General features: G+C 31.7%; 1 pseudogene; it reads right to left on the bottom strand.

Moving 5' to 3' along the window:
• Positions 1 to 7,423: 7,423 nt before the first annotated feature.
• Positions 7,424 to 7,941, bottom strand: LOC149207704 (actin-2 pseudogene; annotated as a pseudogene).
• Positions 7,942 to 14,860: the final 6,919 nt, after the last annotated feature.

Below are 14,860 nucleotides of genomic sequence, written 5' to 3'. Positions count from 1 at the left end.
AGAAGAAATGAATTAGACCATATCTTGTAAAGCATTGGCAAGAATTACCACTCCTCATACTCTTAAGATAGAAGGACATATCAAGAATAAAAAGGTGCAAGAAGTGAAAGATCACATCGAGAAAGAAGAAATGAATCCAACCATATCTTGTAATTCATTGGTCGAAATTACCACTCCTCAAACTATCAAGATAGAAGGACATATCAAGAAGAAAAATGTTCAAGAAGTGAAAGATCACATCGAGCATCAAGAAATGAATCCAACCATATCTTGTAAAGGATTGGAAGAAATTACCACTCCTCAAACTCTAGAGATAGAAGGACATATCAAGAAGAAAAAGGTTCAAGCAGTGAAAGATCACATAGAGCATCAACAAAAAGTTCTCCAAATTTTAAAGGATAATGCCACTTCGGTGCAAAATCAAACGAAACAACAGGTAGATCAACATCATAGTGAAATATGTTTTGATGTAGGTGATTGGGTATTTTTACTACTACATCTCAAGCAAACTTTTATGAGAAGGAAATGTGGGCAATACTACATGCACTTAAAAAATGACGACCTTACCGAATGGGAAGACTCTTCAAGGATGAGGATGTGGAATCATTGTTTTGCGCTATTTCTATTATCCAACCAGATTGGATAAACAAAGAAAGGGATGAATGGAAGAAGGACGAAGAAGTATGACCACTTATTCAAAAGTTGCAAAAGATCCCAATTCAAACAATATGGCCAGAAATTGAATAGGAAGGAAAAATCATATTGGAACCTGGAGCAGTCACAGAAAAAAGAACCCGACAGCTACGAAATCGATCAATTTCAAAGTATCTCATCAAGTGGAAGAACTTAACCGCTGAAGATTCCACATGGGAGGACAAAAATTTTATACAGAAGCATCAAGAACTACTCAAGCATTGAGGACAATGCTTTTTGAAGGACAGGGGCATGTTAGGCCCCTATACTACTAGTGTAACCCCTTATTGTTATTAGTACAACCCACTGATTATATTGATGTACCCATGTAGTGCCCATATTGTTACTATTGTGCCCCATAGAAGCCCACTATTGTTATTATTGTGCCCTTACATTATTATTGTTATGTCGGCTTTGATTATTTTATGACCCCTTAGACTCCTATATATAGAAAGGAGGTCTTTTCATTTGTATCATCCAAGAATTGTCCATTTATGTAATGTAAAGGAGGTTGCCCCCTCGAAGAGGCTGAATTTTAAGACGTTGATCTATCTTTTCTTTCTTTTTCTTGATCTGGTTTCATAACACATACTAGCAAGATACTACAATCTATAGATCTATAACTATGAGAAAATCCTCCTTATTTATCTTCCATAGCTCAAAGTTAATGCCATTAAACTTCTCCATTTCTATTTTCAATGTGGTTTTCATTTCCCTGCAACAAGAATTGCTTCTACATAAGCTTAGAGAAAACCTCAACTCAAAAGAAAAGGACACACATAGGATATTTTTCCATGTCAACATGGAGCCTTATCTGTTGTAATTTCGATTCAAGGTGATCAAATTTTGATATCAAATAAAAGGAAGCTAAGGTGAAAATTACACTTCTTACACTAATCAATGAGAGAAGAATGTACAAAAAAATTCAATCAGTTGCAAACATATGAAATGTACAACAAACCATAAGCAATAAAATATCATGGGGAAAAACCTTTCCAAGAGAAACACTTTACATTCTAAAGCACATTCATTGTATTATTCAACAACTAATAGTTACAATACAATTTTTTTGTGCTTTCTCTAAAAGTGTCAAGAAGTGGCTTAGTTTTGGAGAAAATTTGGCAACATAATGGTAAGGTAAAAATACTCTCCTACTTTCCTCCACTCAAACAATGCTTAATAAATAAGGCATATTAAAACCATAAATCATTTATGATTTTCAATTCCTGCATATAGAAAACCACTAATATTCTATCGTTTGCCACAACTTGGAGATGAAATATTTTCTACATCATCACTGAAATATTCCCTACATAATTACTAAATATATAGAAAACCACTAATATGCTATTATTTGCCACAACTTGGAGATGAAATTTTTCCTACATCATTATTGAAATAGTCCCTACCTAATTACTAAATATTTCTTACAACATTGTTGAAGTATTCTCAACAACATTGTTGATATATTCCCTACAATATTGCTGAAATATTCTTTACACAATTGCTAAAATATTTTATATAGCATTTCTAAGATATTCCCTACACGACTACTAAAATATCCGTGATAGTATTGCAGAGGTTCTCTGTCATACTGCAAAAACATCCACAACACTATAAGGTTCTCAATAGTGTTGCAAAAATGATCCATAGTACTATAAGGTTCTTAGAATTGATGCAGAAATTCTCCATAGCACTATAATGTTCTCAATAACATTGCAAATTTTTTTTGTAGCACTATCATGTTCTCAACAATGATACAAAAATCCTCTGCAACACTATAAGGTTTTCAGTAAGATTGAAAAAATTCTCAACAACAATGTAAGTTATATGACACACTTACCCCAACACTCCACCTTACATTTCAATCTCATATAGCCTAAATCCCACATATTTTTGTAGTGCCTTTCTCTTAGGGTCCCATGATGACTCCTCTAATTAGTGAAATATATTGTTTTTTAATGTATTGAGGGGCATTATTTCTTAAATAATGCACCACAAGGTAGTAGATTTGAAATCAATAAATGTAAATGGTCTCATTAAAGAAGGTATACTAACTAATGGTTAAGGTCTCATTAATGGAGGTATACTAGGTGGTTAGAGTTGGTTCTATTATAAATTATATATTGTATTAAAAGATTTATAATTGGTTATGTGAAAATTATTGTATTTGGAACTTTGGTCATGTTGGAAGTATACTAACTAATGGTTAAGGTCTATCAATTTGATTTCCACAACTATATCCTATTTATTTTTGTTATTAATAATTTTCTTCAACTAACAAGGAACAACACACTTTGTACATTATGCTTAGTGTAATTATGGATGCATATTCTATTTAATTTTGCTATTACTATTTTGCTTCAACTAACAAAGAACACTACTCTTTCTACACCAACCTAGATCCATCTACCACGGGGATCAAATCTTTTGAGATGCAAACCTCTTTTAGAGTGAAAAGAGATTTGATCCTTAGCTCTTGGTAGATCCAAAGTTAAGATGGATTTAAGCTGGTAGAATATATATGTAGTTGACATTGAAATATTTTATTTATAATTCACATTCCCCATATTAAAATGTTAAAATGTGCCCCTCATATTTTTCCTGTACACATACATTTAATTATTTATATTATTAATATTTTCTAAAATATTAATGTAGCTGACACTGAAATATTTTATTTATAATTCACATTCTCCATATTAAAATGTTAAAACATGCCCCTCATATTTTTTTCTTGTATACATACATTTAATTATTTTTATTATTAATATTTTCTAAAATATTAGATATCAAATCCATATTAAGCATTGAAAGAATAACAAATCTCCCTCATACATTGCATTAGAAAGCAACTATTAATGGAATAATAATTCTCTCAATCTTTCTCTCTATATATGTTTCATGTTAAAATCTTTTACTCAACCTGTGTATTGAAATATTTTATTTATAACTCACGTTAAATTTTTATTTGTTATTGATATTTTTAAAATCTTATATATCAACTCCATATTAAAAATGAAATAAATTACACATCTCCCTAGTTATGGAAAGTGAAAATATAAGAAATTTTTTAATTTAAATTACTTTATTTTTGTAAATATAAATTAATGTTATTAAATATGCACATTGAAATAGTTTACTTATGTTAGTTAATGTAATATCAATAGTACTATTTTTTATAATCTCTATATTAAATAGTGAAGAAATTACATTTCTTCCTCATATTAATTTTTTTTTTATTATTTTATGTCTCTATATAAAAATATATAAAATTAAAATGTAAATTAAAATATTTTAATTATAGTGGACATTAATGTTTTTGGTAATTACTATTTTTAATTTATTACTATTTTAAATTTGTTAATTTAAACATGTCTCGGTGCAATTATACTTAGTAAAATGGTGAATACAATGTTTAACTAAAAAACTATAAATGAAATTTAAACATAAGATGGTTTAGACATTACAAAAATTATAAATAGTAAATTTTAGTAAGCAATGATATTTTTTAAATAAATTTCAATGATAAATATGATAACAATTTCTATTTTACTCTATTTATTCTTTTCCGCGTAGTGTTTAGTGAAATCTTGGATGTGTTCCTCGTGTTTAACTAGGAAATGGGATAAATGAGGTCTGGGCATCCTGGTGGTCTGTGCTTGAGGAGAATTAAAGATGCTATGTTTGAGTAGGAATTTATGTTTTTAAAGAAATTTGAATTGTGAATATGATAAAAGATAAATGAAGTTTGGATATTATGGGTGGTTTGTGGTTTGTGTGTGATGAGGATTAAAATGATAAGTTTATTTTTTGTATTCACGTTTTTAATTCATAATGAATTAAACAATGTATTTTATATTAATCAATGAATGAGGAAATTACAAGATATTTATATAATCAATAGTCTCAAGATAGGAATTCTATCTTGGACGTACACTAGCTCTCAACCACACACTAAACTAGAGAAAACTAAATCCCTATTATATAGGAACAAACTCCTCAAATGGAGAATTACAACCATAGACAAGTAGGAATTAATTATTTCCAACTCCCCCCCTTAATGACTACTTGTCATGATAGTCAAATCCACCATCATCACATGAATTGCATGTACAAAACCTCCAAAAACACAGTTTTCCGTCTTCGGACAGATCCACAATTTGCAACTTTGGCATTTCCAATACAACCGAAGAATTGATCTGATCAAAATTGATCCGATCCGCCTCTCCTGGATAGATCTGCAACTTCTCCGATCGTGCACCCCTTGCAGACCGTCAAACGAAGTTGAGGCTTCCCGCAGATCCCCTCGAAGGTGAATTGGCGCGATCCTGAATGATAAACCCGCGCCCATTGGCGCGATTAATGGCCTAACAGACGCGCCAGTTGGCCTTCCTGGCGCTGCCGTCAGTGCGAAAAACGTGCCAATCCCCTTCTACTCAGAAAAAACATCTGAGTCCGAGCCAGGTGTTACTGCAGCCCACCTGCTCCTACGAGCACAAAGCTCCTGTGTACACACAACCACAAAGGCAATCTGCCACCACCGGGCAAGTCCGATTTACCACCACCGGGCAAATCTGCCAACTTCAATATGCCACCACCGGGCAATCAAATCTGCTGCCACCGAGCATAAATCTCCACGTGCCACCATCGGGCAACTCCTGTAGCCACTAAGGCTCTATAGATGGTTTCTGGCTCACCACCAACCATCACATTATAGTGACAAAAGATGGTTTCAGGCTGACCACAAACCTTTACAAAGTGGTTTTGAGATCACCACGAACTTTCAAATGCCTTTACAAGGCTTACATTCAATACCTCAACATTTGGAGTTTCTGGTACATACAAAGACTATTACAATAACATACTAAGGAGTCTATTCCACAAGCCACACTAACTCAAAAAATCTACTTTGTTGTCCACCATCAACATTGTTGCTGCTCCTTTATCCCAAGTTCACATCTTGGGCATCTTTGTCAAATAACTTCTTGGAGCTCCATGCTTTACCTGTTATTTGATAGAGTTGCAAAGTCTAACAAAATAACTTTGCCTACATTGAGTTAGCTAGGCTCAATAAGGCGAATAATATTATCCATGATTCCAAGACATAAAAAATAAACTTTCAAGTTGACAAAATATCAAATTTCTCTATCTTTGCCCAAAGATGATTATTTCCCAAACATAACAGCAACTATTAGAGTCCAGAAATATCATGAATCATAACTAGATCTGCAATTGGCCGGCTTGCTCGGCACACACCACTGGGCCGATCTCCTCCAATCCTGCAGTGTTCTAGACCTAGCAATCTTCTCCACGCTGGCCTACTACTCCAGAAGCACAACAACAACATCGCCAATCCTCTGCCAACATAACCAGTCCACCTGTTTGACCGATCTGCTGTCACTTGCTCAGATCTCACTCTCCGATCGCAGACACACCACGAACTTTCCTCCAGCAATCGACCATGCCCTTTACTCTTCGGCTCTTGCACCATCAGACACCATCAGTGTCCCAAATCCACACCGCTGTCACAGATCAACAACAGTTTTATGAGATAGTCATAATCCGCTCGACCTCTCGCCGGTCTCGAAGCCATTCCTGAGACCCTGAGCTACGCTCTAGCAGACACTCACCCGATCCTCTCGTTTCAACCAACCGAATCGAGGGCATCTGAAACGCTCTGCACCAATGGTGATCACTTGCCCATCAGGAAGCTCGTAACTCTTTTCCAGGGAGGAACTCGTCTTGGCTGTCTCAAGCTCCTGCTCGTAGTCAAGGGCTACATAAGCAAGTTTCTCTTTCATATCACGAACAATTTCACGTTCTGCCGTAGTGGTGAATGAATAACCTCTTTCAGTCAGGATCTTCATCAAAGCATCTAAATTTTGGAAGTTCTTAGAGTTCCTTTTGTGCTCAATCCTCTTATCAGTGACACACATTAAGAGATCAATGGTGCACAGGCTCAAGCATCCACTTGTTCCATCCAGAATCGTCATATCCCAAGCTTATTGTAATGTATAACACACTAAACCATACTCCATGTTGCAACTCGTGTAGATCACCAGACTCGTTCTCCACACGCATATCTCCAACACAATTCTCCTCAACCTTCTCATGACTCCATGAACAATCGCTAGTGTCCACAACAATTTCACATTGTTGCAGGACATCGTAAACGCGATGACTACTCACAAACTCTATGCATTCAACAGTAATTGGCAGCAATTGAAGAACAATTGCAACTTTAATAAAATTTCAAAACTTGTCCCAAAGGAAACCCGATGGATTCTATTGAGAAGAGTCTTACAAATCCATCATTTGCATAGCATAGCCAATGCGCTGATAGAGGCAAAACGTTGGCACCGTCCCAAGTAATGTCGTATACTTCTTTTTCATGGCAGCGGGACATTCCTTGGCTCAACACAAGCTTCTTCAAACTGTCAACTCGGTCACCCATTTCCATAGCATCATTCTGTGAATTGATGCTCATATAGGCAATGTGTATCCACCTCGGCCTTGTAACAGATAAAATATATATTGATGAGGCATGATTCATTCGCTCTATCAATCCTATTGTTCTATGAATCAGGTCACACTAATCTTTGGTTATGGAAAACAAATCAACTCATAAGCGGTCGGCTCCATTCTTGGATATCTATAGATCCCAACACAATATCACATTCACAGAGACATTATACATTTTAATCAAGATTCGAACCAGGATCCACTCTTAACAATCTAAGCACACAGGATTGTTCCTCAATAAATGATTTCGATAAATACACAAATCAACCCAAGCATCAGTCAGATCCCGACCAGCAAGATCTAGCCTGAGAATAGCATGTGGAAGAGCATATCCTTCATATATGGGAACTGTGTGGCTGACACCATCACCAGAATCAAGAACAATACCATGCTCAATAGGATACTTCAAAGTAAGAATACCTCTTTTAGATTGAGCCTCGTCACGTACATATGCATCCTTCTGCCCCATCCCCACCATGACTCCAGTATGACGAGGGCGACCAACAATACTTGGAAACACTGCCCTGGGAGCATCATCTCCAGCAAATCCAGCCTTGACCATTCCGGTTCCATTGTCACAGACAAGGGGCTGGATATCCTCTGCATCAGCCATCTTCAATTAAATTGCGAGATAACTGCAAACGCGAAATAGAGACGAAAATTGACGGCGTGCAGTGCCCATCGTCTGAACTCTTTCCTTCTGTCCTTTCCCTCACCGAGAAATGAAATCCGAAGCAGAAGCAAACCTTAATTCAAACCATCAAATGGCATACAATCCACGCAGAAAGTTTATCACGACTCTCCGGCAGATTCCAGGCAGCACAGCTTATTCACTGGCACACATTTCCTCCCACTGGCAGACATACCGCGGATTGCGCTATGCATCATTAACAGGCGTCGTTACTCGGTATTGCTTCAACCAAGTTACATCTCTTCAGATCTTGCAGCAGATACAGGCTTCACGCCTCTCAAACACGCGGATCTCCACAGATCTGCACAATCCACACTGCTCCTCCACACAATGAACAAAGCACGCATTGGATAGCTCTAATCTTAAGTCGATTCCAATAGGAGATGGCTCTGCATCACTCTAGCAGAGAAAAAAAATTGATGTCGCAGATCCACCCGATATAACCCACAGGTCTCTATGGGTCGGATCGCACCTTCAGTAACTCTCCACGACCACCAGATGACAGTTCCAATGAACAGAAGCTCCATCTCTTTAATCACTCAACCCAATTTACATTTTTAATCGTCGTCGCAATCGCACAACCTCACCAACAAACCTTTCCACTTGAACGTTGGTCCTTTAATTGTCGTTGCAATGAACCTATGGAATTCGATCCACAAACGACTGCCTCTCACATCGGTTTCACCACAGGAGTCTCCACAGTCGGCACCATGTCATCACGATCCATGAATTCTTCGAGAGTTGTCACTGACGCTCTCCAAATTCACTACACGCATTTTCTTCACAAGTTTGCGCAGGTCTCACACATAGGTCTAGACGTATGATGGACAATTAAAAAACTAAAACGAAAAATATATTTCCCAATTATTTCCCTCAGCCCAGGAGGGGCCAGGCCCTCGCAGGCTCTGATACCAAGATAAAAACAACTCAACCAATATATTTTCTATTAATCAATGAATGAGGAAATTACAAGATATTTATACAATCAATAGTCTCAAGATAGGAATTCTATCTTGGACGTACACTAGTGTGGTTGAGAGATTCTCTCAACCACACACTAAACTAGAGAAAACTAAATCCCTATTATATAGGAACAAACTCCTCAAATGGAGAATTACAACCATAGACAAGTAGGAATTAATTATTTCCAACTTTTTGGTAGAAATCATATAAGTGAAATTTTTATTGGAGGAGTTGTGAACCAATAAGATGATTTATTTGGTTTTGATGATGAATTACATTTGTTTGGAACCAATAAGTGTGGTTCATCATTAGGACCAGATGAATCATTTGGTCTTGATAATAAATCACACTTATTGATTCGAAAAGGCCAAAAATTTCTCTTATGTGATTTCTACCAAAAAAAAACTTTACTTAACAATAAATTTAATAAAAAAATATTTTTTTAAGAAATTTTAATAGTAAATATGATTAAAAAAACATTTTAAAAAATGGTATTTTAAAATTTAATTAATCATTTTATTTTAATAAAACTATATATTTAAAACCCTGAGTTTTATATATAAAACTTATATATTTAAAAACCTAAGTTTTATATATAAAACTTGTTCGACTGGTTATGGATTAGTAATTAAGACCAAACAGTGTATGTTAAAATTTAAATGGATATAATTTTTATAAAAATTTTGTTCGGTGAAGATGCGTAAGCTTTGGAATAAAAATATATTATTATAAAAATATAAAATAATAATAATAAATTATATAATTATTACGTATAGCCATAAAGCTATTACGTATACTCATAAAATTATTAGAAAATATATTTAGGAAAAATTCAAAATGAAACTGTTTAAAATTATATATATATAGGTTGTCAAACTTTCCTGGGTATAATATTTTAAGCTATTACGTATATTCATAAAATTATTAGAAAATATATTATTCATAAAATTATTAGAAAATATATTTAGAAGAAAATTCAAAATGAAACTGTTTAAAATTATATATATATTTAGGTTGAGGTATTTAAGTCAAAGTTTCCTGGGTATAATATTTTATGTTTTTCTTAGGGAGGGATAAAGTTAGTTCAAAATTAAATGAGTATAATTTTTGTATGTTTCTTTGGGAAGAGTTTGACTTTTGAAATAAATTAGAAGGGAAAAAGAAAATATTATATAATTATTTAAATTTATATTTAAAAAAATATTAAAAAAATAATTTTATTTTGAAAAATGAAATATTTTAAAATTTTAAAATGTAAAGTTATAAAAACTTTTAATAAATTTTTGTATGTTAAAGTAGTTAAGTTTATATGTGTGTGGGGGAAGGTACTTGATTTTTTGGATTCAATTAAATAAAAGAAAAAAATGAGAAAAATGAGAAGGGTGGGTGTTTCTTTGTAATGAGTTTGAGTGTTTTTAAGATGAATTCACAAGAGATGTATTCTCTTGTGAAGTAATAAATTACTATTAATATTGAAATGTTTACGAGTATATAAAGAAAGGTGTATTTATTTTTTAATAATTTTTCTAGAATTTTAATTTAATTATTATAGGTGGATGGTAGAGATTTAACTTTTAGGAAATATCCACAAAATATTTTTAATAATAATTATAGATAAGTGGTTAAGGTTTATCTCAAATGTAGTTATGTCTTTTTTTCTTTTCAATTTAAATAAAAAAAGTTATAAAATTAAATTAAAACAAGTGTAGTACCAGCCCCTTATGCCAAAAGAAATTGATAGTAATTATTGGATGCATGAACAAATTCATAAATCCAATAATGAAACACATTTGAATATGATGAAGGGAAGTGACAAAAGTAACAAATGGAGTAAATAATCTTGGAGCAAAATAGAGATAGGTGGATAGATAATTTTGGATGAAACGTTATGTCTTTTTTGCTTTTCAATTTAATTAATTTTTTTTCATAAAATTAAATTAAAACAAGTGTTGTCTTTTTTTCTTTTCAATTTAATTTAAAAAATGTTATAAAATTAAATTAAAACAAGTGTAGTACCTGCCCCTTATGCCAAAAACAATTGATAGCAATTATTGAATGCATGAACAAATTCATAAATTTAATAATGAAACACATTTGAATATGATGAAGGGAGCTTTTCAATTAATTAAAAAAATGTTATAAAATTAAATTAAAACAATTGTAGTACTTGCCCCTTATGCCAAAAGCAATTGATAGCAATTATTGAATGCATGAACAAATTCATAAATCTAATAATGAAACACATTTGATTATGATGAAGGGAAGTGACAGAAGTAATTAATGGACTAAATAATCTTGGAGCAAAATAGAGATAGGTGGATAGATAATTTTGGATGAAACATTAGCCCCAACATTATCGTTTGTTACAAAAGTTAAGCATTTATTGAAATGTGCTTCAGCCCATTTTGTTCCATCTTTACTTTATGGGATCAAATAAGGAAGAGAAAATACAATGCCTAGTATTTTTATATTAAATAATGTATATATATATATATATATACTTTCTTAAAAAGCTAATTATTGTAATAAACTATTTATTTAACTTTAAATTTATAATCATGGCAAATAAATAATCTATGCTATAATTTTTATGTCGATAAAATCAAATTGATATGAATATCCCATTTTGTGGCAAAGAATTCATATGTAATAAAATATCTAATATAAAAAATTGCAATGTCTAGTATATTAAAATAAAAAATTTAGTTACACAAAGACTTAAACATTCCTATTTTTTTTATATGTTTAAATAAGGATTAAAATTGTGAAGACCAAAGAGAAAAATTTATTGTAGTGTTGAATTAGATTTTATTTTTTATATTGCATTGTGATTTAAAATTGAAGTGTGAAAAATATATAATATAGGTAAGGTTTATTGAGGAAGCGGATTGAACCAAGCCCATTCAAAATGAAGAAAATCAACAAGAGAAAAACCAATGTAATATGCAACGTTGCTACTTTTGTTTTTTAAATCTATCAGTTTCTATGGTTAGTAAAAGCTTGAAACATAATGGTAAAAAAAATATTGATTATGGAAAAATCAAATTAATTTATGAGGACACTTGCCGGCTTTTTCTTATTTTTATTTTTTTAAAACAATTTTTTATTATGAAAATTAATTTTAAACCACATAAAATTAATCATCTACCAATCAAAAATTAGAAATTCAAATTTTAAAAATTCAAAAAAAAATTCAATTTCTAAAAAATAAGTTTAATATTTAATTTTACAAAAACTTTAATAAACTTTGGAAATAGTTTCTAAAAAAATTGCAAATTAATTAAGAGTGAAAACATTTTGACCCAAACTGATTACAATATATTTTGCCTTCCACATGTATAATAATACATATATAAAATAATTTGACTATAAAATGAGTATATATGTATAAAATATTTTGACTATAAAATGAGTTACTAATTTTTAAACGTGTGGTAGCAACTGATTACAATATACTTTGCCTTCGGCACGTATAATAATACACATATAAAATAATACATATATAAAATATTTTGACTATAAAATGAGCTACTAATTTTTGAACATGTGGTAGTGATAACGCAGAGTATCAGTCTATGATATTCTAATAAAGAATCCTTACAAGTCAAGAATCTTCATGGTAAAGTGAGAATGAATTTTTATGATTAAGAATCTTGTTAAATGTTTTCTAAAATATCTATATACTTAAGTCATATATCAATTTTTTTTATAATAATAATAATAATAATTTAAAATAAAATTATTATTTAATTAATTTTTATGATTTTTTAATTTTTGTAACATAATATATATTATAACATAAGTGTTTTGATACTTATTCATATTTACCAATTACTTAATTTATATGATTACTCTAATTTCTATATGTCAAAATAAATTAATCAATATTATTTAATATACTTATTCATATTGACCAATTACTTAATTTATATGATTACTCTAATTTATATATTCGAAAATAAATTAATCAATATTATTTGATAAAAAATATTAAATTAAATGTAAAGAATTCTAAATTTTAATATTAAACTTATTGCAACTTAGAACATGGGAATTTGGCTAAATGTAATCAGGTTCATCTCATGATAATAAAAATATATAATCTCAAGATTTAATTTCTTAAACACTAATGAGCAAATCAATTATTATGTTTTTAAAACTATATATTTTTAGTCAATCTATTTACGTGTGCATGTTTTCTTCTCTTTACACAAGGCATTCCCGACTCCAAAGTCAATGTTTTACAATGTAGTTTAATGTTTGAAACTGTCAAGTTTGTTAAATGACCTAATCAAATGGTATGTTTTTAGTATTATATCATCTAATCAAATGGTATCTTTTTAGTATTATATCATGTTTGTTTCTACGCAATTGCCACACTCCTCTTCTGTAGATGATTGAAGGAATCTTCCTCAACTTGTAATTTGAATTTCGAGACCTTGTGGAATTCATGGGTGTCTTTAGGCATTTTATAGAACAAATTGGCGAAATATCAGTTTTTTTATATGATGATCGAGAGGTTAGCATAATGGGATGTTATCCTCTTTATTTGGTTTCAAATCCCAGAGTGGAACATTTTTGGCTCCTTGTGATAAGGTTCAAAGAGTAGGCTTTCCTACTCTCCAAAAGTGTTGAAAATAACAACACAAAAATCCTAATTTAATTTGGTCATTGAATTAAATTAGGAATTAAATTCTAATTCTAATTCTAATAGCAACTTGTAATAGTTAACTAAGTTAATTTGACTTCGTTTGATTAGTAAATTCAAGTTAGGAGTCTATTTAGAGTCATGTAGAGTGGTTCCTAAATTTTAGGGGCCCACATTGAGTTCTTTTGAATTGTAATTATTTAATTCAGTTAAATTGAGTTAAATTGAGTTAAATTCAGTTAAACTAGTTGCAACTCAATTCAGTTAAACTAGTTGCAACTCATGGAAGAATAATTTGATCCTTGAATTAAAATAGGAATTAAATTATAATTCTAATTCTAATAGCAACTTGTAATAGTTAACTAAGTTAATCTGACTTAGTTGGATTAGTAAATTCAAGTTAGGAGTATATCTAGAGTCATGTAGAGTGGTTCCTAAATTTTAGGGGCTCAGGTTGAGTTCTTTTGAGTTGTAATTATTTAATTTAGTTTAACTGAGTTAAATTCAGTTAAACTAGTTCCAATTCATGGAGGAATTAGTGGGAGATCTAGTAGTGGGGTGTAACCAACACTGCTCAACCATTAAACTGAAGATTCACTCATAATTAACTCATGCATGTCAGATTAGAGAAAGACCCAGTTGAGATTGGAGTTTAGGGACAATGTACTATCAGTTGTATAATCATTTGAATTGTACATATGATGCATGCAATCAGAGGAAGGCCTATTGATAGATTACGCAATTATGGATGACAAATTTCCCAATTAAAGACATGCTAATTCCCTAGGAAACTGCAGAAGGAAATTGGACCTTTGAAGGCAACAAATTTGGTTAAGTATTGGTTGGAGCTTGTTTGTGAAGTAGCGAGATATATTTTAATAGTGCAGAGTTTGCTTAGGCTTGAGAAAAGAATTGCAATCTTCTCAATTTTTTTAATTAATGCAATATACAAATAACATGGGTTTTTAGCTGTGGCTTTCCCTAGAAAATTATTGTGTTATGTGTGATTGAATTCTTCATTTTTCTGCTTCGTGATTTCATCGATCAATTATTGTTTCCATTGATGAGTAAAGTAGATTCAAACCAATTGTTTTAGCATATTAAAATCTGCAGTTTGAATCTACATGAAATTTATACATGGTATCAGAGCTGAAATCACTATAGAAGAGGAGAATACGAGTTTGTCTTTTGCAGGAGAAATTGAATTCACAATTTCATACTTCAGAGCCAACAGGATGTCATTCTATGGATTGCAACTCGAGTATCCCCTTGAGGGTAGCTCGAATTACATTACTTGGAAGGGTATGATGGAGGCAGTGTTGGAAGAAAATAGGCTTAAG

This window comes from Pinus tabuliformis, chromosome 1_2 (genome assembly GCF_031772625.1).
Source record: "Pinus tabuliformis cultivar Carrire ecotype Pingquan chromosome 1_2, CPIR1, whole genome shotgun sequence".
In the NCBI taxonomy this organism is placed as follows: domain Eukaryota; kingdom Viridiplantae; phylum Streptophyta; class Pinopsida; order Pinales; family Pinaceae; genus Pinus; species Pinus tabuliformis.
Note: the sequence above shows the minus strand (reverse complement) of the source record. Positions and strands in the feature narration are given on the sequence as shown.